The sequence below is a fragment of the Galeopterus variegatus genome, unplaced genomic scaffold (genome assembly GCF_000696425.1).
Source record: "Galeopterus variegatus unplaced genomic scaffold, G_variegatus-3.0.2 Scaffold627, whole genome shotgun sequence".
In the NCBI taxonomy this organism is placed as follows: domain Eukaryota; kingdom Metazoa; phylum Chordata; class Mammalia; order Dermoptera; family Cynocephalidae; genus Galeopterus; species Galeopterus variegatus.
The window spans coordinates 138967-164153 of NW_007726738.1; positions in this window are offsets into that span (position 1 = coordinate 138967).

Sequence of the window (25187 nt, forward strand, 5' to 3'; positions counted from 1 at the left end):
TGAAGGATGAAGATGAAGTGAGAGGAGGCCTTCAAAACCAGTTCAGACTGGCAGGGTCTTCCTTTGGTCTTCATGCATCAGGAAGGACTCAGTACTATTCCCAGCTCAGAGGCAGGAGAGAGGTCTTGCATGAGTGCATTGGGGAAGGGCTGGACAGATGGGAATAAGATCATTGCCACCAAGGAGAAGGGTTGAAAACCAGCACTGGGTGAGGACAACCTCTCAGAACCTCATAGAACAAAGATACAGGCCATCTGCTTGTCTGGTAACTTAGATACGCATGTTTTTTGGAATTCCATTCACTGTGACCCAAAGTTATATGATCCCAAAGAATATACCTGGGGTATTGGCTGATGTTTGGGGAGGTGGGGCTTAATTTTCTATGCATTTGTCCAACAGAGACTTCATGGAGCTGTTAAGCAAAATCAGGTCCCTTCACCTTACTAAATCTTTGGCTTCCTTCTCCCCACCCCTCCCTAAAACAAGGACTGTGATTTAATTATGCAATTTGTGTGTGGACATCACTGCTGAACTATATAGACGGAGCACTAATCATGGACCTGGCTTGTATTGTCATCTGCTGCCTGGACATTTGTGATAGACTCTTTGGGGAAAAACTTACACTTTTCATTTAATTATTATGAAAGCTGCACATGTGTATTGTAGGAATTTTAGGAAAAATATAAGACAAGAAAGGACAAAAATCCAACCTATAATCCTACCACCCAAGACATTTTTATCCTTTTGGATACATCTTTTAGTTCTTTTAGGTATAAATGTACAACATACACATGCACAGTTATGGTTGTTTTTTTTAAAAAAATGGATCACACTGTATACATTAATAACTTACTTTTCAAAATGTCTATTTATATTTTAGAATATGTAATACATACACAGATACAAAATTGAAAAAGTACAAAAAGTTCTATAGTCAGAGGTGAATATCTTTCCCTGTCTGCCAGCATCTAGTTTGTCTCTAATTTCTTGTATATCCTTCCGGAGATACTTTGCATTTTCAAACATATGTATATATATTCTTTTATCACACACAAGTGGTAGCATATTGGACTCATTTTTTTGCTCCTTCTGTGACTTCGCTTAATAAATCATGAACATTTTCTGCATGTCTCTCAAACTTTTCCAACAGCACCTTCATTATATGGATGGACCTTCATTTTGTGATCAGTCCCCAAGTAGTGATTATTTCATTTGTTCCCAATCTTTATTGAAAATAATATTGCATAGACATTCTCACAGCTAATTTTGCACACATCTGTGACTACTTCCTTAGGATAAAATCCAAGAAAGAAATTGGTTGGCTATTTTTAAGAATTTTGATACATGTTGCCAACTGCCCCTCCAAAAGTTTGTACCAAAGCACTCTCCTATTTGCAGCCTTGAGAGTGCCCTGTTCCTTGCATCCCAACACTGGGTATTATCACTTATCAAATCTTTACCAATTTGATAGGCAAAATAATAGTATGTCAATGTTATTTCAACATGTTATTTTAACTTTCTTTGATTAATAATGAATAGCATTTTCTTATCCTTACTGACCATTTGTACTTCTTTCTTTGTGATATGTTTACCTATAATATCAATTTGTAATTTAATATCAATTTGTAATTTTATTACGAATATTATTTTTGTCAAGAAATGCTGCAAATATGCTTTCCAAGTGCTTTGCTTTCAAATTTTGTTCATGGTGCTTTTTAACATACATAAATTCTTAATTATGCAATTAATTTGTTCCTGTGTTGCCAGCTTCTCCTGCCTACAGTTCATCCTCCCATTGCTATCAGAGTGAACCTTCTAAAACACAATCTGATCATGTTGCTACACAGCTTAAAAGTATTTAGTGGCTCCTCATCACTTTTAGGATAAAGGCCACACTCCTTAACGTAACACACAAGACCTTTCATGTATTTTCTCCCACCATTTCCAGGTTCATCTCCTGGCCTTCTTTCCAAGGTGCCCTATATTCCACTGCTGCACAGCTTCCAGTGATGCCCTGAACCATCATGCTGGGTCTCTAGGCCTTTCCATGCTGTTGCTTTTGCCTCACTGGCCATTTCACACCCCTTCAACCCTCAGTTTGCCTTGCTAACTCCTGTAGGTCTTGACCCAGGGTCACTGCTAGAAAACCTTCCTTGGTCCCTTAGTCTGTATTCCTAAAGCAACACGAGACTACCTCTGCATACCATTTGCTCCAACAAATTGGAATTTCCTACTTACATTCATCTCTCCCACTACCTGGATGTTCCTCAAGGCAGGTACTATGGCTTATTCATCTTTGCAGCCAGAATGTTAAGCACAATGCCTGGCACATTGTCGGTACTCAAAAAGTGTTGAGCATTGAGCCTGGAATGAATAATGGATTCAGTGGCAAATGTTACTTGGGGTAAATTCAGGGCTGGACTAGATCTGTGCTTCTGAAAAATGAAGAGGTCCTGGGAGACCTGGGTCAGAAGAGAAGCCACATGCTCCAGCCCTGTGCTTTCCAAAACATCAGAATCAGAAGAGCTTTTTAAAAAATACATCATCTCAGGCTCTGTCTTATCCCATTGAATCAGACTCAATGAGGATAATGCTCAAGATGCTACAGTTTTTTGAACGTCCTGATGTGCTTCTGATAACCTACCATGTTAAGGGGCCACTGCAGAGGTAGACCAGCAGAGAAGCTGCAGAGCACTTGGCTCCACCATTTCAAACCATGTGACCTTCTGGAGTGGATAGATGGAGCTTTGTTTGAATGCCGGCTTTAATATCTACCAGCTATGTGACCCTGGGACAGCTGCTTAACTTTTCTGACCCTCATTTTCCTCAGAGTAAGCACAGAGTAAACATTCATTTTCTCCCCCCAACCCTCCTCAGCCTCCATTTCCTCATTTATAGGGTGGCTGCTAATACCTGTGTGTTCTCCTTCCACATTCCCACACTCTGCATGCTAAGAGGAAGGGATCTTTCCACAGGCCCTGATTGAACAGGACAAGTGCTTGGTAGTGTGTGGGGGGTGGGGAGCGGGTACAGAAGAAGCCCCATACTCCACCCCATGCCTTCTCCAGGCATAGCAGAGACTCCTCAGCAATCCATTGGAATAATTCTGATGGTTTTCACAACCAAGTGTCTTCCAGTCATCCAAAGATCAGCCCAGTTTTCTTCCTGACAGTCTGCCCAGAGACCAGCAGCCTCTTTTGTAAGGAGAAGACAATTGTGGGGAAATAGAGTGCTTGTTGCCTTCTCTCCTACCAATGCCCTTGACATCCTCATCACATGTCTCAGAGCAGGAAAGACTGGTTATGAGGTCAAATAATGGATCTGCAGATGCCCCACTCTGTTCCCAATTCCTGCACTCTCTCTCTCCCCACCAGCCCAGGGTGGGCAGTGGAGGCAGGGAAAATGCATTCAGTCCATCAGATATGGCATAGTTCAAATCTCTAAGTCAGCATGAAAAGTCCCACTCTAAATGGACTGAAATGGGATTCTATTAAAAACCACACTCAGCGAGGTCCTTGGCTATTAATATTTGCTAAGACATGGAGGAGGGAGAGGAGTTGGAGGCCCCTGAAAAAGCTTGGGGATCTCAGCTGTCCTGTTGAATTGCTTTTCTGGAAGGGAGCCTACATTTGAAACCTAGACTTGCCTTGTTTTCAATGTCTCACAGAATATTGAGGCTGGGAGAAAACTTGAAGCTCAATAGTTCAACCCTCTTGTCATACAGATGAGGGATTGAGTCCAGAGACAGTTAAGACTTATCCAAGACGACAGAGCTAGTAAGTAGCAAAGGCGGGAGAAAACTTGAAGCTCAATAGTTCAACCCTCTTGTCATACAGATGAAGGATTGAGTCCAGAGACAGTTAAGACTTATCCAAGACGACAGAGCTAGTAAGTAGCAAAGGCAGAACTGGAGCTCAGGTCAGTTTCCTGACAACAAACTTAATACTCTTTCCAACTGAACCAAAACACACTTTAAAAGCCCCTGCGTTTCCCAAAATACATATTTTAATGTTGTAAAGTTATTCTCTTCTAAAGAAAGAAGGAACATAGTACTCATTCATTCATTCCCTCACTCACCGTTTATCATTCCAGTCACTTCAGTAGGTGGCTCAGTGCTTAACAAGGTATTATCTGCTTGAGAAGCCTACAGTCTATCATGAAGGAAGGCAACAGGCAGTGTCAATTCTGTGTAGGAAATGTTACAAAAAACACCATGGGAACACATAGAAGGGGGCATCTCTACCAATCCCAGAGGATCCGGGAGGATTTTCCTGGGGAAGTGCCCAGTGGGTGGAGCGGGAGGGACAAGAGATGAGTAAACCTCAGACCCAGATCAGTGGCAGTATCTATCACTCCTTTTCTGGATATAACATAAAAAGATTTGAGAGAATCATCATGAGCTGTCTTCTTACCTTTTTCCTGGTTTTTTCATGCATGGGCTCAAACTTTTACTGCCTTTGTAGACTCAAGAGCCAAGAAATCACAGAAGACCCCTTGGTTTATATCTGAGGAAATCCCTTCTACATAGAAAAGGAACAAGTGGCTACACATTTTTTCTCTGAGTGCAATCAGAAGCTCTTCAAGAATTGCAGTTTCCATAAGAGGGGAAAATTCTAGACCAAGTTTAATAAATGTAGCTCTGGAGGCATAATGTCATGAACACCTCAGATACACTTCATTGTTTTATGTTCCTTTGTTTTCTCTCATCTCAGCCTCTTTATTGTAGAGCAGCACTGTCCATTAGAAATACAATGTGGCTTCTTGGCCTTTTGGCTAAGATCAAGTGTAGAAATACAATGTGAACTACCCATGTAATTTTAAATTTTCTAGTAGTCATATTTTAAAAAGTAAAAAGAAACAGGGAAAATTACTTTTTTTTTTTGACCGGTAAGGGGATCGCAACCCTCAGCACAGTGTTGTCAGCACCACGCTCAGCCAGTGAGTGCACCCGCCATCCCTATATAGGATCCGAACCTGTGGCCTCGGTGCTACCAGCGCCGCACTCTCCCGAGTGAGCCACGGGGCCGGCCCGGAAAATTACTTTTAATAGTATATTCTAAACAAAAATAAAATTAAGAAAACAACCAAAAAGAATAAAATACTCAGGAATAAATTTAGCAAAATAAGCACTAAGTGGACACTGAAGGCTACAAAACCTTGAAAGAAATTAAAGGAGACCTAAATAAATAGAAAATTACCTCACGTTAATAAAATGGAAGACTTAATATTGCTAAGCTAGCAATAATCCCCAAATTGATCTATAGATTCAATATAGTCTCTATAAAAAAATCCAACTGATTTCTTTGCAGAAATTGAAAAACTGATCCTAAATTGGATATGGAAATTCAAGGGACCCGGAATAGCCAAAACAATCTAGAAAAGGAACAGTTGGATGATCCATACTTCCTGATTTCAAAACTTACTACAAAGCTACAGAAATCAAGAGTGCGGGACTACTAACCTAACAGGGAAGAGTCTGCGTGGTTGCTAACACAGGTATTATAGAGACTCAGTTACAAAAAAACTAATAGACTACTTGGTGAAAATGGGTAGACTCCTCATCTGACTCATTCTGAGTTGGATTTTCATTGGTTTGGTTCATTGGGACCCCGGCTAAGGAGCATACTCCAAACTCTTGGTATCATCCTCCTGACAGTCATAATACGAGTCTCCCTGGTGTGCTGTATTCTCTCAAAAGTTTTAAATGTTTGTGTGTAGCCAGCCATCAAACATCAAGTGGTCTCTGGTCAAATGGTCAAATGGACTGGAACAACAAGAACTCAAAGAAATGTATGTTGATGAGGACACCTTAATTTATAAATGGTATGAATGACATGCTGAGACCAGGATCCCAGGATGATGGTAACTGAGAAGGGTGCTAATGCCCTTATAGTTTTGGTCACACTCTCTCCTGAGAGCCTGACCAAATGGGGTGAATTGTTAAATAAAATTATAGGACACCATTATTTTGGACTAAACTCCTATACTAAGCCCCAACGGACCAGACTAAAAACAAAAATAGAGTCACACCTGCTAAGTTCCAGTCACCAAACTAAAACTAAATTGTGGTCTGACCTTCTGAGAAATCGGGAAAGGGAGGTAACAACGAATTTTCCCAAACAGGCCAATTTAAATCTTTAATAGGCATGGTAATATAGTTCCTTCTGCTTGAATCCTTACACAAAAAGATAGCCTGAAGTAACCATGTGTTAAATAGTCAGTTATTTTAATAATCAGTCTATTATTCTGTCTCCCTGTACTCAGCTTACAAATAAAGTCACTTTGGGCCGGCCCGGTGGTGCACTGCTACAGTGCGCCGCTTGGGAAGCGCGGAGGCGCTCCCGCTGAGGGTTCGGATCCCGCATACAGACCGGCCGCTCACTGGCTGAGCGAGGTGCGGGAGCAACACTGAGGGTTGCGATCCCGTAGCCGGTCCCGGTCTGGTACGGGCGTGACACTGAGGGACAAAGAGGGACAAAAAAAAAAAAAAAAACAAATAAAGTCACTTTGGGCCGGCCCGGTGGTGCCCTGCTACAGTGCGCCGCTTGGGAAGCGCGGAGGCGCTCCCGCTGAGGGTTCGGATCCCGCATACAGACCGGCCGCTCACTGGCTGAGCGAGGTGCGGGAGCAACACTGAGGGTTGCGATCCCGTAGCCGGTCCCGGTCTGGTACGGGCGTGACACTGAGGGACAAAGAGGGAAAAAAAAAAAAAAACAAATAAAGTCACTTTGCAATTACCAATCACCTTTTGTTCTTTGTTTCTGCTTTCTTCAGCCTTTTCCATCTATAAAACCAACCTCCTTTTCTCTGCTCATTGGAACACTTACTGTATTTTATGAAATGATGTGTTGCCCGAGTCTAGAATTGCAATAAAGCCAATTGAGATCTTTAAAAAAAAAAAAAAAGTGTGGTATTGGCATAAAGATAGACAATAAATCAATGGAATAGAAATTAGAATCCAGGGAGCTGGCCAGTTACCCCAGTTGATTAGGGCACAGTACTGATAACTCCAAGGTCCAGGGCTTGATCCCTGTACTTGCCAGCTGCCAAAAAAAAAAAAAAGAAAAAGAAAAAGAAAGAAAGAAATTAGAGTTTAGAAATAAACCCTCACATTTATGGTAAATTGATTTTCTACAAGAGTACCAAACTAATTCAAAGGAGGGGCGGGGGCAGGAAGACTCTTTTCAACAAATAGTGCTAGGACAAGTGGATGGATAGTCAAATACCAAAGAATGAAGTTAGACCCCTACCTCAGAGCATATATGAAAATTTACCAAAAATATATTAAAGACCTAAATGTGAGAGCTAAAATTATAAAATTCTTAGATGAAAACATAGGTTTAAATCTTCATGACCTTGGTTTAAGTGATGGTTTCTTGGATATGACACCAAAAGCACAAGCATCAAAAGAAAAAATAAATTGGACTTTTTAATCTGTTAAAGTAAAAAATGTTTCTGCTCCAAAGAACACTATCAAGAAATAACAACCCTGAGAATATGAGAAAATTTTTGCAATCATATATCTGACAAGAGACTTGTACCTAGAATATATAAAAAACTATTGCAACTCAGTAGTTAGAAGACAACCCAATTTTAAAAGGATCTGAATAGACATATCTCCAAAGAAGATATGCAAATGTCCAATAAACACACTAACAGATGGTCAACATTAGAGATATCCAAATCAAAACCACAATGAGGTACCACTTCATACCCATTAGGAGGGCTATCATCAAAGAGAAGGATAACATGCGTTGGTGAGGATGTAGAGAAAATGTAACCCTCATACACTGCTGGTAAAACACAATATGTTTCAACTGCTGTGGAAAACAGTGCTGCAGTTCCTCAAGTGGTTAATCATACAGTTATCCTAACACCCAACCCAGCAATTCCACTCCTAAGCACAGAGCTAAATACATATGTCCACACAAAAAACTACACACTAATGTTCATAGCAGCATTATTCATAATGATCAAAAGATGGACACAATCCAAATGCCCATCAACTGACAAGTGGGTAAATAAAATGTGGCCTATCCACACAATAGAATTATTCACAATAAAACGAAATGAAGCACTGACACATGCTACAACATGGATGGACCTTGATATCATTACGCTAAGTGGAAGACGCCAGTCACAAAGCATCACATATAGTATAATTCCATTTATATGAAATTTCCAGAGTAGGCAAATCTATAGAGACAGAAAGTAGATTGATGGTTGCCTAGAGGAGGGGGTGGGGCAGAGGGAGTATGGGAAGTGACAGCTAAGGGGTGCAGGGTTTCTCATTAATGTAATGAAAATGTTCTAAAATTGATTGTGGTAATGAGGGCACAACTCTATGAATATACCAAAAGACACTGGAGTGCACATTTCAAATGTGTACATTGTATCTCAAGAAAACTGCTAAAATCGTATATTTTATTTAACCCATACTTCTAAAATATTACCATTTCAGCATAAAGTCAGTATAAAAACTACTGATATATTTTACCTTTTTTTTTTTTTTAATATCCCAGTGTGTAATTTACACTTAGAGCACATTCTCTATTTTGGCTAGCCACATTTCTATTGCTCAGTATTCACATGTGACTGGCGGCCACCATATCAGACAGCAAAGTCATAGAGCTTTAGGGACTGAACAGTCACCATATTGGTGGAGCCTTCCTGGTTACTTTAGTCTTGTTCCTTCATGGAGTTTCCAGTGCCCCAACCAGCAGACCTGCTGTGGCTGCTGCCACTGAACAAGGCAGAGTCGAGAATGCAGTGCTGCAGGAGAGAGAGCAGCAGGGGAGAAGAGTGCCAACTGGCTGCTCTGTGTGTCTGCACTTCCGACTGCATGCTACCACCCTTTTCAGGGTTCAGCTTCAGCCTTCAACACTTAGGAGTTGTATCTCATTTATTAAAATGGGGATTAAAATACAGTAGTCCTCCCTTATCCTCAGGGGATATGTTCCAAGACCCTCAATGGATGCCTGAAACCACAGATAATTCTTTTTTTTTTTTTTTTTTTTTTTTAAAGATGACCGGTAAAGGGATCTTAACCCTTGACTTGGTGTTGTCAGCACCACGCTCACCCAGTGAGCTACTCGGCCATCCCTATATAGGATCCGAACCCATGGCCTTGGTGTTATCAGCACTGCACTCTCCCGAGTGAGCCACAGGACGGCCCTAAACCACAGATAATTCTTAATCCTATATATGCTATGTTCCATCTGAACCAAGACATTTTTTAAGTGACTAACAGGTGGGTTGCGCCTACAGTGTGGAGATGCCAGACAAAGGGATGATACATGTCTGGGGCGGGATGGAGTGGGTCGGTTTATTAGTCTGTTTGTGTTGCTATAACAGAAATACCTGAGACTGGGTAATTTATAAAGAACAGAGGTTTATTTGGCTTACAATTCTGGGACAGCAGTGTTTGGCACGGACCTCAGGCTGCTTCTACTCATGGTGGAGAGTGGCAGGCAGCCGGCAGGTAAAAGCAGACCACATGGTGGCAGGAAGAAAGAGAGAGGGAGAGGAGGTGCCAGGGTCCTATAAACAACTAACTCTCATGGGAACTAATAGAGCAGGAACTCATTCATTACTCCCCCCACCTAGGGAGAGCATTAATCCATTCATGAGGGATCCGCCCCCATGACTCAATCAGTTTCCAACACTGCCACATTGGGGATCAAATTTCCACATGACTTTTGGAGGAGACAACACATCCAAGCTCTGGCCCCCCAAAACTCATGTTCCTCTCACAATCAAAATACAATTATTCTATCCCAACAACCCCAAAAGTCTTAGATTGTTCCAGCACCAACTTAAAAGTCCAAAGTCTCATTCGAGACCAAAAGCAAAAGTCTTTCCAGCTGCGAACCTGTAAAAATCAAAAGCGAATTTATCTACTGCCAAGATACAATGGTGGAACAGACATTGGGTAAACATTTCCATTCCAAAAGGGAGGAATAGGACAAAAGAAAGGAGAAACAGGCCCCAAACAAGTCTGAAGCCCAGCAAGGCAGACATTATGTCTTAAAGCTCCAAAATAATCTTCTTTGACTCCAACTCCTGCATCCTGGGCACAATTGGGCATCTGGGCCCCCAAAGCTTCAGGCAGCCTTGCTTCCACAGCTCTGCCAGGTGGAGCCCAGTGGGCTGCACTGGTGCCTGCAGATTTTCCAGGCCTTAGTTGCACGTTACCACCAGCCTTGCATTTCTGGACTCCTGGCATCAGCCCCACTGCCTTGGCTCTACTAGACATTTCTCTGTGGGGGATCTGACCCCACTTTTCTGCTCCACATTGCTCTAGTAGATGGCTTCTGCAGTGGCTCCGCCCCTGTGGCAGGTCTCTGCCTGGGCCCCAGGCTTTTCCATACATCCTCTGGAATCTGGGTAGAGGCTGCCACGCCTCCATTGCTCTCCCGTCCTGCTGGCCTCCAGACTTAACACAATGTGGACGCCAGCAGGGTTTCAGGCTTCTACTCTCCAGAGCTGCTGCATGAACCACACTTGGGGCTGCTCCAGCCAGAGCAGCTCAGATGCAGGGAACAGGTTCCTGAGGGCAGCTGTGCCCTAGGTCTGTCCTCTGGGACAACTCAGTCCTAGGCCTCGGGCCTGTCCAGAGGCCTGTCTGCACCCTTCCAGACTTCTCAAATGCCTTCAGGGCTTTCCTCTCATTGTCTTGTCTCTTAGCATCTGGCTGCCTCACCACCAAAGCTAATGTCTTTAACAACCAGTTTATCTGCTTCACCCTTGCATTTTTCTCTGGCTCTTCACTTCTTTACTGCATGGCCAGGCTGCAAATTTTCCAAATCTTTACTGTAAGAAAATAATCTAGGGCCGGCCCGGTGGCGCACTGCTACAGTGCGCCGCTTGGGAAGCGCGGCGGCGCTCTCGCCGAGGGTTCGGATCCCACATGCAGACCGGTTCCCGCTCACTGGCTGAGCGCGGGGGCGACACCAAGCGTTGCGATCCCGTTGCCGGACACGGAAAAAGACAAAAAGGAAAAAAAAAAAAAAAAGAAAATAATCTAAGTGATTCATTTTCAGAAATAATTCAGGCCCAGCATGAAAGTTGTCTGACTGGTCCAGCCCATTTCTGGGGTTGCTGAATAGATAAAGATGTCCTTGAGATGCTAATAAGTTACCAGCACTTAATTGTTTACTTCAAATGGATAAAGTTGTCCTTGAGATAGTAATGAGTTAATAGCCCTTTATTGTTCTCTTCATTTCCTAATGTTTATCCTTTCACAGGGTTTTGGATGGGCCTTTCTTGCAGGCTTGTCCTGAGCCCTCAGACCAAGAAATTTCCTACAAGGGGGTAGTAAGTTGGGGTACTGTTAGATGTCATCCAGGAAGATTGTGCACACTGCAGGGCTGCAGATATATCCAAGACTGTTATTCTGAGGATGGCAGAAGAGACTCTGGGGGAAAAGAAAGCAGGCACCGTGGCAACCAGGCAATCTCGTGCACGAGCCAAGGTAGGAAAATTGGACTATGAAGTACTGCCTCTGTGGTTGGGCATTTTTGGAGGTCTAGTGTATGGCTGAGACATATCCTAGATACAAAATGAGTGCAGAGTCTCCATCCGCTGTTCTGTTTTCCTGCAAGGGACACAGCCAGAGAAAGACAAAGACAGTCCTGATGTGTACAAGAAACCTCCAGTAAGGGGGGTTGAGTACCTCGGGGAGACTCAAGACACAAAGATCACTGACCTCAGGTGAAAAATGGGAAACAAAAATTCTAGGCCTAGGGAAACAAGGAAGGGAGGAATTAAGGAGATCCTTCCCAACATTCCCTCAGATAGTCCCTTGGGGGGACTGGGAGAGGAATTCCCAGACAAGGAACAAGGAGAAACAGAAAATGGTTAAGTACTGTTGTTTTATTTGGACCAAAGAGCCCATTCATAAACCTTCAGTGTTTTGGCCACAGTTTGGCTCAAATGAGGACTGGGTCTGTCAGGCCCTTGTCCTCTGTGTTAATGATAAATTCCCATATCCTTCTGGGAGTAAAAAGATTATGCTCTATGCTGGTTGTCAGGAGTGACTCCCATGTTTCCTCTTAAAATCGAGGGAAAAGACCCTAAAAAAGAATCCTGGGATCCTTTGTCCTGTCTTCCTCCTCTTTATGCCTCATGACTCTGGGCAGGTGGAATATTCACACCCCTGTGCAGCCTGAGCCTTCAGCCCCTGTGGGTCCATAGCATATTGAAAGGAGGGAATTAGAGCAATGTAAGAAGGGTCTTGAGGATTCTCCCCTCCCTTCAGGGGCTCCTAGGGAAATCTCTAAAATGTTTTCCCTTAGGGAAGTCTCCATGGGGGAAGGAGAGTTTGGATTCGTGAATGTTCCCCTCATGAGTACCAAAGTTAGAAATTTTAAAAAGGAAATAAAATTATTAGAGGATCCCCTTGGTCTAGCAGAACAACTTGTTATAGGCGTCGGGAGAAAAAAACACCCTTGGAGACCGATATAGAAAATGAGAAAAAGATTTTTATTTCCAGCAGCCAGACTGCACCAGCAAATTCAAGGTGCGGCCCCGAACCAGCTTTGTTCTCGGTTTTTAAAGCTGCAAGCGCCGGCAACTGGGTCCCAACCCCCGTGCTGGGAGTTAGTAGCCAATGCAAGCGAGCTAACAGTACATAAGCTAATTTTGCAGTTAGTGGAGCTCCTCCCATCCCATCCCCACTTTCCCGCCTAACTTTTACACAATGGAGGGGCTATCTTAAGTGGCATTGGTCCTGCTCTTGGAAAGAGGGCATTACTTCATTTCCCACTGGTTTTTTTTTTTTTTTTTTTTCCTTTTTGTCTTTTTTCGTGACCGGCAATGGGATCGCAACCCTCGGTGCCACGCCCGCACCTCACTCAGCCAGTGAGCGGCCGGTCTATATGTGGGATCCGAACCCTCGGCGGGAGCGCCGCCACGCTCCCAAGCGGCGCACTGTAGCAGTGCGCCACTGGGCTGGCCCTCCCACTGGTTTTAAGGGGGTTCTTTAAGCAAATCTTTGCTTAAAGGTCAATATCTGGTCCCCAATTTATGTGTTCCCAATATTTTAGTGGGATTTGATCATATTGGGAATGGAGAACCAGTAATTTGACCTCTTGCATGTGGAACCAAATTAAATTGAGGAGTTTGTTGAAAAGGCATGGTTCCAAGGTTATTAGCAAGAGGAGAATTTTTTTTTTTTTTTTTTTTTTTTAAAGATGACCGGTAAGGGGATCTTAACCCTTGACTTGGTGTTGTCAGCACCACGCTCTCCCAAGTGAGCGAACCGGCCATCCGTATATGGGATCCGAACCCATGGCCTTGGTGTTATCAGCACCGCACTCTCCCGAGTGAGCCACGGGCCGGCCTGGTGGCGCACTGCAACAGTGCGCCGCGTGGGAGTGTGGCGGCGCTCCCGCCGAGGGTTCGGATCCCACATACAGACCGGTTCCCAGCCTCCTTATTCTTAAGGTAAAAGGGGCTGGAGGTCTCTTTCTTCTGAAACTATTTCCTGCAGATCATGGGCGTAGTTCCTGCCTGCATTTTGGAGGTACAAAATCTCTCACTGGCTGATCTAGTGATTTATAGGGACTTAGTTCCTCTTAGGAAAGGTTGGGTTGGAATCCTTGGGTTATCACCGTCTTGTCGTGGAACTGTAGCCTGGAAGATACAAGCTTTACAAACAGATTAAAAACACAGGGCTAGAATCGGATAACAGGTGTGTTAGTGTTTCCTTTTGAAAAATAGTTTTTTCTCCAAGGTTTTCAAATTTATCAAAGGTATCTATGATAAGACTAATTTATTTGCAAAATAAGTTTAGTTTTTGGCCAGATTATTTGCATAAAGTGCTGCAAGAGTAATGACTTATCATATAAGCTCTCTCTCTCTCTCTCTTTTTTTTTTTTGAGTTGGCTTTGCTGGGACATTCATAAGGAATCTCAGATTAGACCTTTAAATGCCATTCGGGTCTTAGGAAGCCAAGCCAAGGATTTGACTTACTCTCTGATTACCTGTGTCAGTTGGTTGAATTCCTCTCTTCTGGAAGTCCCCAAAATATCAAGGTTCTGGCCTATCAAAAAGTTACATTCTTTACTTACTGGAAGACCAGGAACCTTGTAATTATGTAGACAAGGTATCAGGCCAGTCTCTCCAGGGGCTTTTTATTGGTTCCATAAAAGGGTCAACCTTAATTCCTTAAGGCAGTCTGGTCATGTCTGAAGGTCTGATATTCCAGTCAAAGGCTTGGTAAAATAACCCGTGTTTTCAATTGTGTCCTGTTACAAAAAGAACAGATTCTTACTGAACTTATGCAAATAACTGTATTTCCGTAAAGCAACTTGTGAATAGATTTTTTTTAATCTTGGAGGGATCAAGTAGAGAGAAAGGTAAGTGTTTTAATTTTTCTTCATAAACATATACTTTAGCAAGCTGTTATACCTTAAAAGATTTTCTTAGATCTAGAAAACAAAACATTAAGAGAATCAGCAGTGTTTCAAAATAAATTGTAAAAAACTATAATTCCTTTTAATTAGTCTACCAATTAATTTTTGTTGTTTTGACCTTTGTGAACAATTTCACATACCCGTCAGTTTCTTCATTAGAATTTTGGAACTTCAGTTTAAAGCAATGAACTCAAAGTTTGTCGGAAACTGTACCTATCAGAGTTTTTTTTCATGAAATATTTGAAGACATAACATTTTAAAATTATAATTAAACCAAGATTATGACCGGTATCATTTATATCAAGACACAGATATTTAAGAACCTTACAGGATTTTGGAACACATATCCATAACACCTTCAGTACTGACAATGCTTTCCCAAATAGTCTAATTTATTAAATAAGCCAATTAGCTCTGATACATCTTTTATATATCCTTTGAGAAGCTCCAGGGCCGTTGGAATTCCATAAAGTTATTTTAAACTTTCAGAATTGAGGGTTGGAAAGCTGTGTTAAATAACAAAAAAGCTTAAAACACTTAGTTGAATAAAATCACAAATTATTACAAAAAGTAAAACCAAAGTGACAAAGGGTTTTAAAGGCAGAGAGCACAAGAACTTATCATGATAAAACATGAAATAAGCTCTCTAGGCCAGTTATCTAAAAGAAAAAGAAAAACTTTTTACAATTTTGTATTAAGAGCAATCAAGTGATTTTTTAGAAAATCTGGTTGTTTCTTCACAGGAGAGCAAGTTCTAACCCTGTATTAGAATACTTTTGACATTAATTTTAGAAAAACTGACACATAATTTGTTTTTAAATCCAGTTAGTTTTTTTTACTGTAAAACCCTTTTAACAAACTTATCTGCCTAAACCATTATCAAGACTTACTCAGACATTCTGTTTTTGTCCTATACTTCCTACTTTCTAAACAGCCAGTCATTTTACTTTAAGACAAAAATACACTGTACCAGATGCTTTCTTATATAAAAATTATTTTTTTTCTCTCTAGCCCCTCCAGCCATAACCATATCCCCACATCCATAGCCTTTTTAAAATTACCTCCTTTTCACATATTTGTTTCTTTCTTTTTTTTTTTTTTTGTCTTTTTGTCTTTTTCTGTGTCCGGCAACGGATCGCAACCCTCAGTGTTGCCACCGTACCGGACCAGGGACCAGCAACGGGATTGCAACCCTCGGCGTTGCTCCCGCGCCTCGCTCAGCCAGTGAGCGGGAACCGGTCTGTATGTGGGATCCGAACCCTTGGGCGGGAGCGCCGCCGCGCTTCCCAAGCGGCGCACTTATCCAGTGCGCCACCGGGCCGGCCCACATATTTGTTTCTTTATTATCTATGTTAAATTGGCCTAATTTGCCTAAAAATTATACATAGAGAAAGTTTTTCTGGTTTTCGCTGGGTTTTTAATTAAAAGCCTCTAGCAAAGACAAATATAATCTTGTTTGATTAGTAAACCCAGGCAAAGATGTACACTGATAAAAACATTTTTATATATTCAAGCTAGTAAATGCGGGTCCATTTGTCAGAGCAGATTATACAAAGCCCAGTTTGAGTCTCAGCTATTTTTACCAAATAAGTATTTATGGTTCTTCCAGCCCCAAAACTTGGTTTATTAAGTAGTTCCAAAGGTCTCTAACAAAGGTTAAAGTTATGAGGCAGCAATCTTAAGTTTCCATGAGTTATAGAAAATATCTTCTATTATCTGTTATTAATATTATAGGAAAATTTTAAGAAGGAAACCAAATTTTACTTTTTGTACCAGTGCACTGTTAATATTACAGCTAATTTTAATAAAACCTTATAAACAAATCTAATCTCAGTGAATTTTGATCACATAAGATTATCATAAACTTTTTATTAGTTTCTATGAACCCTTTATTTTTAATTTAGACAAAAAAATTTTAACAAAAACCATATTACCTTTGTTTTTAACAACCTTTACCAAAATGTATCTTTATAAAAAATATTCTGTTAAAAAGTCTTTATACCTAGCAGTTTGAATTATGCATATTGACTATAATTTACTCATTAACTCCAATTTTCCAGTAACAAACCTGTGAAGCAAGCAATTTTGAATTATTTTATATTAATATTTGTAAATAAAAAACGACTTCTAACTTCTTAAGAGACATGTTTTAATTTTAACAGATTCAAATATTTGGGGGTTTTTTTTGTATCATATAAAAACAAAACATTAAAATATAAACATAAACTTATATAATATTAATGTTTTAGTATTTTGTTAATATAACAGTTTAAGATTTCAAATTCCTGAGAAGCAATTTGAAATTGATTTTATTTATAAGCATTTAACCCATTTATATTTGTCTAATTTACATCAAGCTATACCATTTATATTTGTCTAATTTCTACATCAAGCTATACCTTTATTAATTAATATAGGTTTTGTTTACAATGTTAATGAGACAGATAAAATAGAAAACTTACTAGTTCAGAAAGGACAGTTGATTTTAAATTGCATTTCTGAAAAATGCCAAAGCTTATCCTTTTAGAGAAAGCAAGGTAACAAATTTACATTGCAAAGCAAAGTACGTGGGACTTTTCAAAGAGACAAATTTACATTGCAAGGCAAGTATGCAAGCCTTTTCAAAGAAATGCAGAGAACGTTTTCTTCTCTAGGGAGATCAAGTGGAGCAAATCTTCCCAAGTATTTTGCTGTAATTTAGCTGGGCACTTGATTTGTTGCACCTTGGCATTGCCTTTTCCCAGTGTTCTTAAGATCTTAAGGCCAAAGGCACAACTTGGATCTTGTGACCCCCTAATAGTAGCTTGAAAAGCAGGCAGAAATAGTTGCCATATATACAGACAAAACACTCATGCACATGCACACGCATACATCCCAAAGAGACGTCTCAACCAAATTACTTGGTCTAAGTTGTAACTTGTCATACTCCACACCTATGGTACCAATCAACGGCATGGAATAGAGGGCATCTGTGGCATGCATGGCAACAGGATAGGGTTTATTCAGATTGCTGCAGATTGCTGGTACTCAACTAAATGTCTAACCAAGCAAACAAAGAGAAAAGAGGAGCAGTGGGGTCATCCAGTTCAGTTTAGTCCCAATCAGAAGAGGCCAATTTATTCCATTAACAGTAATTGATAAAAGCAGTTCTCCCCACTGTTTTCAGCATAAAGAAGAAAATCAGATTTAAATCAGAAAAACAAAGCCTAGCTAGGAGCCCTCCAGGGTGCACTTAAACAGAAGTGATACAATCCAACCAAACAGAAGAGGGCTCAGAAAATCAGAGAAAGATAAAGAAAATAAAGAATTTCCTTATCAGAATTTAGGCCAGGGACTCCAGGAGAGATCTACCAGCAGCAGAGACATGGGAGCAAAATAGTCCTAGTGGCCGCTTGCCTCTTGCAGCTGGGGTCCTCTCTGGTGCCCAAAGCTTTCCAATTTTTTTTTTCTTTTTCGTGACCGGTAAGGGGATCACAACTCTTGGTGTGGTGTCGTCCGCACCATGCTCAGCCAGTGAGCGCACCAGCCATTCCTATATAGGATCCGAACCCGCGGCGGGAGCGTCGCTGCGCTCCCAGTGCCACACTCTCCCGAGTGCGCCATGGGGTCGGCCCAAAAGCTTTCCAATTTTTGCCAGTAATTAAATTAGGCTCTCAGATTCCAGTGTCATAGAAATGTATAATTAGCACAATAAAGGTCAGAGACACAGGATGGCAGTACTTATCATGCCTCACTATTACATATGACCACAGTTAAAGACATACAAAGCTACAAAACATATATGCACACCCAGCAACACACAAAAGACAAAGACAAGTGGCCACAACAAATTTCCAAACAATTCCAAACCAAAGGACCTGATGATGTCTTGTGGGAGTCCTGGACTTGGGAAGTAGTGTTGCATCCAGTCTTCCACAAAGTCCCTAAATCAGAGCTCTGATACCCAAATGCAAAACAAGACTCACAACAACATAAACACACGAGGTTAATATAAAGACAATACACAAGTTTGGCCACCAAGGGAGGCCACCAAGTGGACTGCAGCAATGTCTCGCTGGGTCCGGGGAAGAGGTGTTGCGACTGCATCCAGTCTGGCCTGATTTCCCCATCAGAAGAGTCAACTCACCCAAATCTAGAGGTGCCAGAAAATCTTAACCTGGCCAGCAGAAGATCTTGTGCCTCCGGGGCTGAGGAACGTCTTCTCAGGAGCTCCCCTCTAGAGACTTCGTAGTGTGGGGAAAAATCCCAGCACTGTGGGGTTGGTCCCCGAGGGGTAATGGTCATCCCGGACGAGCCCCCAAATGTTATAGGTGTCGGAAGAAATCACCCTCGGAGACCCATATGGAAAAGGAAAAAAAAACTTAATTGCCGGCTGGCTGCCGGGACCACACCAGCCAATTCAGAGTGCGATGGTGAGCCGTTTTTACTTTCGGTTGTGCGCAGCAACTCAGTCGCCCGATCACCGCGCTAGGATTTATTAGCCAATGCAAGCAAGCCAACAGTACAGAAGCTAATTTTGCGGTTAGCATGGCTCCTCCCAGCCCCTCCCACATTTTCCAGCCTGGGTTTTTCCTGCCTGAGTTTATTCAAAACGGAGGCGTTATTTTAAGTGGCATTGGTCCTGCTCTCAGAAAAAGGACATTACTTCAATAGGGAAATCTCTAAAATGTTTCCCCTTAGGGAAGTCTCCATGGGGGAAGGAGAGTTTGGATTCGTGAATGTCCCCCTCATGAGTACCAAAGTTAGAAATTTTAAAAAGGAAATAGAATCATTATTAGAGGACCCCTTTGGTCTAGCAGAACAACTCGACCAATTCTTAGGTCCCAGCTATTACACTTGGGTGGAAATGATGTCTATAATGAGCATCCTCTTTACAGGGGAAGAAAGAGGAATGATTAGGAGAGTGGCTCTGTCCATCTGGGACAGACAACACCCTCCTAGACAGGGGGTCCTGTCTGCGGAACAAAAGTTCTCAAATTTGTATCCCAAACAGGATACTAATGATCCCAGAGATAGGGCCCAAATGCAAGACCTCAGAGAGTTAATCATCAAAGGAATTAAAGAATCCACCCTGAGGTCACAAAATGTTTCTAAGGCCTTTGGGATTCAACGAGAAAAAGAGGAAACTCCCTCTGCCTTTTTGTAGAGGCTGAGAGACCAAATGAGGAAATACTCTGGGTTAGATCTGCAAGACCCAATAGGACAGGGTCTCTTAAAAGTTAATTTTGTAACTAACAGCTGGTGTGATATTACTAAAAAGTTACAGAAATTAGATGGTTGGAATGAAAAACCAACTGAGGAACTACTCAGGGAGGCCCAAAAGATGTTTGTGAGGAGGGAAGATGAGAGACAGTAACAAAAGGCAAAAATCACAGCATCCACAGTAAGGAAATAGTTAGAAAGAATCTGGGATCAAACCCTCCCCACAGGGGATGAAAGAACCCTAGATTCCAGTCAAGAGATCAAAGGGGCCATCATAGAGAAAAACCTCAAGTTAGCAACAGGTGCTATAAATGTGGGATACCTGGTCATTTTAAAAGAGATTGCCCCAGATGGGAAAAGGAAGAACAGGTGACACCTCTCATGGCTTTTGATGAGGATTAGGGGGTCCGAGGTTCCCTTTGGTAAGGTCCCACCAGGAACTTTTTTTTTTTTTTTTTTAAAGATGACCAGTAAGGGGATCTTAACCCTTGGCTTGGTGTTGTCAGCACCACGCTCAGCCAGTGAGCTAACCGGCCATCCCTATATAGGATCCGGACCCGTGGCCTTGGTGTTATCAGCACCGCACTCTCCTGAGTGAGCCACGGGCCGGCCCCTCCACCAGGAACTTTTACTAAACCTAAGGGTAGGACCTAAGGAAGAAGAGGTAACATTTTGACACAGGAAAAACCAAAGATCAATTTCTTAAAAACTGTATACTGGCCGTATCCTCTACTTTGTCTTCCCTCAGATTAAAAGGGCTTCTTGCTCAGTCCCTGTCTCTTAAATTCACTGACCATCATTTCCATCTTGGTGACCTGGTGTTGACCAAGACCTGAGAGGAGGACAGACTTCTGCCAAGCTGGGAGGTCCCTACCAGGTGCTGCTCACTACTGAGACTGCTGCACGAACTGCTGAAAAAGGGTGAACTCACTGTACCAGGGTCAAGGGACTAGAGACCTCACAAACAAGAACTAAAGATTGGTAGGAAGTGCGTGGGTCCCCAAGAGAGTCTTTAAGGGTGACTAACAATGGTTCCTTATGTGGGTCCAAATCTGGTGGATTTTAACATGGATAAGTGTGGGACAATCTTTCCAGGTGATTCATATAGGAGATAATTACTACCTGGGGCAACTAAGTTAGTTATCAACATAGCAAAGACCTCAGTGCCTCAAACCATCCAATTTGATGAATGTCAGGTCCTCTCCTGTGGTAACTTAGAAAATCAGAGACAGCTGTCACAGGCACATAAATACCTTTGCCCAGAATCAAATGATGACTCCACCTTGGATGCTGGCCCCCTCCCTAGCTGGGATGATGTATGGTGGACCACTCAATGGAAGCAATGGGCAGTAGACATGAGATGGATCACCCCAACCTGGGGGCCCTTAAAAGATAAAATACATTTATCTAAGGACACCCCACCAAGTGCCTGCCAGTACCTAAAATGTAACCCTGTGCTTCTGACTATAAACAAAGACACTCTAGATCAAGAACCTAGGGTTGCACCCCAAACATACGGGCTGGGAGCAGATGTTACAGGAAGAGACCCTACGGGGCAATTTGTGCTCAAACTAATTAAGATTGAAACAATGAGTACTCCTGAGCCAACCTCAGGTTCCAGGGAACAATATACAGTCTTCCCAGTAATGACCCCAAGAGAGTGAAAATAATTGAAATAAAAGATTTCAGACAGACTCTGGAGATTGAGACAGGATATGGGGATATAAACGCCTGGGTAGAATGGGTTAAATTCTCGATACATGCATTGAATAAGAGTGATTGCTATGCACGCACTGCAGGATGGCCACAGACCCAACAGGAATGCACTGTATGATGGCTCTATACCAAGACAAGGACGCATGGGGAAATGATACTTGCAGGAGCCTGCCATTACTCTTTCCTGCATTACAAAGGTCAGAATCAAGGGTGATCCCTTCCTTCTCCAAAGGAGTGATGAATCACTCCTCTTGCCCCTCCAGGCAGGGGGAAAAATTCAATAAGCCCACAGGAGATCTGTTGATTTGTACCCATGTCCTAAATGTCTCTGGGGAGTCAAGTTACAACCCCAAGTGGATGTTTGGTGGTACTGTGGAAGGAAAAAACCTGTGTGGTCTGTTGCCACCCAAATGTACTGGAACTTGAGCTTTAGTCCAATTGGCGATTCCATTCACCTTGGCATTTCCATCAGTCGCATGAGATTTCATCATGCTTCTCAGAACAGTGCACAATTTAAAACTATAAATTATTTATCTCTGGAATTTTTCACTTAATATTTTCAGACTGGGGTTGATCACGGGTAACTGAAACTGCAGAAAGTCAAACCATGGAAAGCGAAACTGCGGATAACAGGGAGTACTATAGTACCATGTTTGCAGAATTATTGTGAAGATTAAGTGTGATCATGTATGAAAACTGCTTTAGGTGGTGTCTGCTACAAAGTAAGCATTCTTTAGTATTAGCTAATTATTGGATAATAATAATAGTATCATTAATTTTGTCTCCAGGTTTGAGCAGAGAGCCTGGCACATATAGATCATCAGGAAACTATAGATCTCCACACTGGAACCTTATGATACCCTAACAGTCAGTTCTCTAGCCACCTCCTGCATACTTCAAGGGAGTCCTGTTTCAAAGATAGTCCATTCTATTTTTAGGTAGTTCTTCTTGTACCTTCTTATGGGCCGGCCTGTGGCTCACTCGGGAGAGTGTGGTGCTGATAACACCAAGGCCACGGGTTCGGATCCCATATAGGGATGGCCGGTTTGCTCACTGGGGGAGCGTGGTGCTGACAACACCAAGCCAAGCGTTAAGATCCCCTTACCGGTCATCTTTTTTAAAAAAAAAAAAAAAAAAAAAAAAAAGAATGTACCTTCTTATATTGAGCTAAAATATGTCTTCCACTAGCTTCCATCCCCCACCTACATTTAGCCCTGTCCAGAGCAAGACAGTCTTCTCTTCAACATGACATTGTTCCAAATATTTAAGGACAGCCATCTGAGCTCTCTTTATAGTCTTCTATCTTTCCACCCTATATGTTCTGGTTCCTACAACCCTTCTTCTCCTGACAGGTTTTTCAGCTCTGAGTCTTGTTTTTCAGTCTATTAGTGTCCCTCCTAAAAGTGATACACAGAACCGTACTGGCCAGCACACAAAACATTGTCACTGTCTTCCTTCATCTGGACTGCAAAGGTGCCTAGCATTTTTATCAGATCGTTTCACAGGTGGCTTGTAGTATTCTTGTGCCTCATCTTCTACTTTTATTATTGACTTTTTAATTTTCATATTGTCTTATTGAGCTATAATTACGTACTATAAAATGCACAGATCCCAAGTGTTAATTGATTAGTCCTAACAAATGAATACACTCCTGCACCAACACACCAATCATAATGTAGAACGTCATCATCACCCTAGAAAGTTCTCTCATGCCCCATTCCAATCTCTTCCCCAAACCCCTCAAGGCAACCACTATTCTTATAGGTTAGTTTTGCAAAACCAAAAATTGCTTTTGGAATTCATGTAAGTGAAATTATATAGTAGTATAAATGTTTTATCTTAATGCACTATTTTATTCCTATTAAATTTAATCATACTGATTTCAGTCTTTATCATAGTTTGTTGTGAGTATTTTGATCTTGATTCTGCCACCTGCATCTGCTAACTTCCCTAATTTCATGCCTTCTACAGATTTTATAATAATTCCTTCTGTTCTTAATCCAACATAAGACAAGAACAAAGATGGAGTGCACGGGTACCTCTCTAGAAACCTCCCTTCAGCTTTCAGGCTTAGGAGGTGAGAATCATGGTGGAAGTGCTGGCCAAAAGGAGGAATGGGGAGATAATCCACACTGATGGAGAGGACTGAGCTGTTTGGGTGGCATTGGGGGAGGGATGTGGCGACAGGACATCCTAGTGGGATGTGTGCTGGGAAGACAGTGGGGCTCAGAGGAAGGTCAGAGAGTCACATGCATAGAAGTGAGCACTGAAGTGGACAGAGGAAAAGAGGTCCCAAAGGGGAGAACTGAGGGCCGGGTCAGTTGCCCCCAGGAGAGGGCCACGAAAGTTTCAAGGTCATCTGAGAGTCTTGAGCTAAAGATATTGCTTGGTCTGGGTTTATATTTTGTTTTGCTTTGTTTGTTTTGACAAGTCCTAATTGGAGTCTGGCAACTTATAAGGAAAATTATTTACCTAGATTTAGAAGCTACTGAAACTGAAATCACAAGAGTACTTGGTCCCTTCCCTCACCCCCCACCCCCAACCTCAAAGCAATGAGGCTTTGTGTACAGCGAGTGCGGGCTGGGGCAGGGGTGGGGGAAGAATGTCTGGAGCATTCTTCCAAAGATCGATTTTTCCATCTTTTGGGGGAGAATTCTGGTAAAGGTCACCGTATTGAAATGTCCCTTAAATTTTTGCTTTTTTGATTACTTTGGATTCAGCATTATAGGGCTTCTGTTCCTTTGACACACACGTGGGCTTGGAAATGGGTAAGCACACAACCTATGACTGACAAAACCTGAACTGGGATCAGCCATTGTTTGTTGTGAGACCTTGAGCTCCTGGCAGGCCTTCTTTACCCCATCCTCATGTAGAGATGGGTGAGAGTGAGTCAGAAGTCTGTCAGGGAAGCAGAATCACCCAGCCAGCATCCAGAAAATGGGGTCCAGGAAAATGCATTCTTTTTTTTTTAAGCTAAAATTCTTATTTTTTATTTTTTTATTTTTTTGTGACCGGTAAGGGGATCGTAACCCTTGGCTTGGTGTCGCCCGCACCGCGCTCAGCCAGTGAGCGCACCAGCCATCCTTATATAGGATCCGAACTTGCGGCCTCGGTGCTCCCAGCGCCGCACTCTCCCGAGTGAGCCACGGAGTCGGCCAAAGCTAAAATTCTGATAATGATTTATAGACTGATATTTGGGAATCACTGAACTACTGTAAGGTCACTTACAGTTCTAATATTCTATAAATATGTGGTAGGGTATTCCAGCTAACTGCAAATAGAATTGGTCCTTCCTGGTTCATGCATCTATTTACACAAGTTAATATGCATGAGAACTTTGATTTGGGTCAAAGGTGAGAAAAGACTTTTATTTTAATTTTATTTTTTCGCAGATGAGTTTTAAAGAAGATGGATAGAGGGAGATAAAGACACTGGGATGAAGTATTTGACCACCAGGCATGGTTACAAGGTCATGGTAGGCTGGCACCTGATGGAAACTTCTATGATAAGGAAATGAAGAGATTAACAAGGCATGCCTGTGGCCCACTGGCACATAATTCAGTGTAAGCAAGGTACTGACACCTTGTCTGCAGTGGACCAAACTGTAACCTTTGAGCAGCAGGTGACTTAGGGCTCTCACGTTCCACCAGAGCTGGCACTGAGCTTGTGGAAGGGCTAAATTTTTTAGCTTCTTCATTCTCCTTCTACTCCTTGCAACCACAGATATCTTTTGAGCCACTGAACCTCCCATCTTAGCCTGGGGCTAATCCTACACCTGCACAGGTTTGAACAATCATCTAGTTAAAAGAACCTGAGGTCTCTTTAGAACCCAGAAAAAGGAAGGGTGAAATA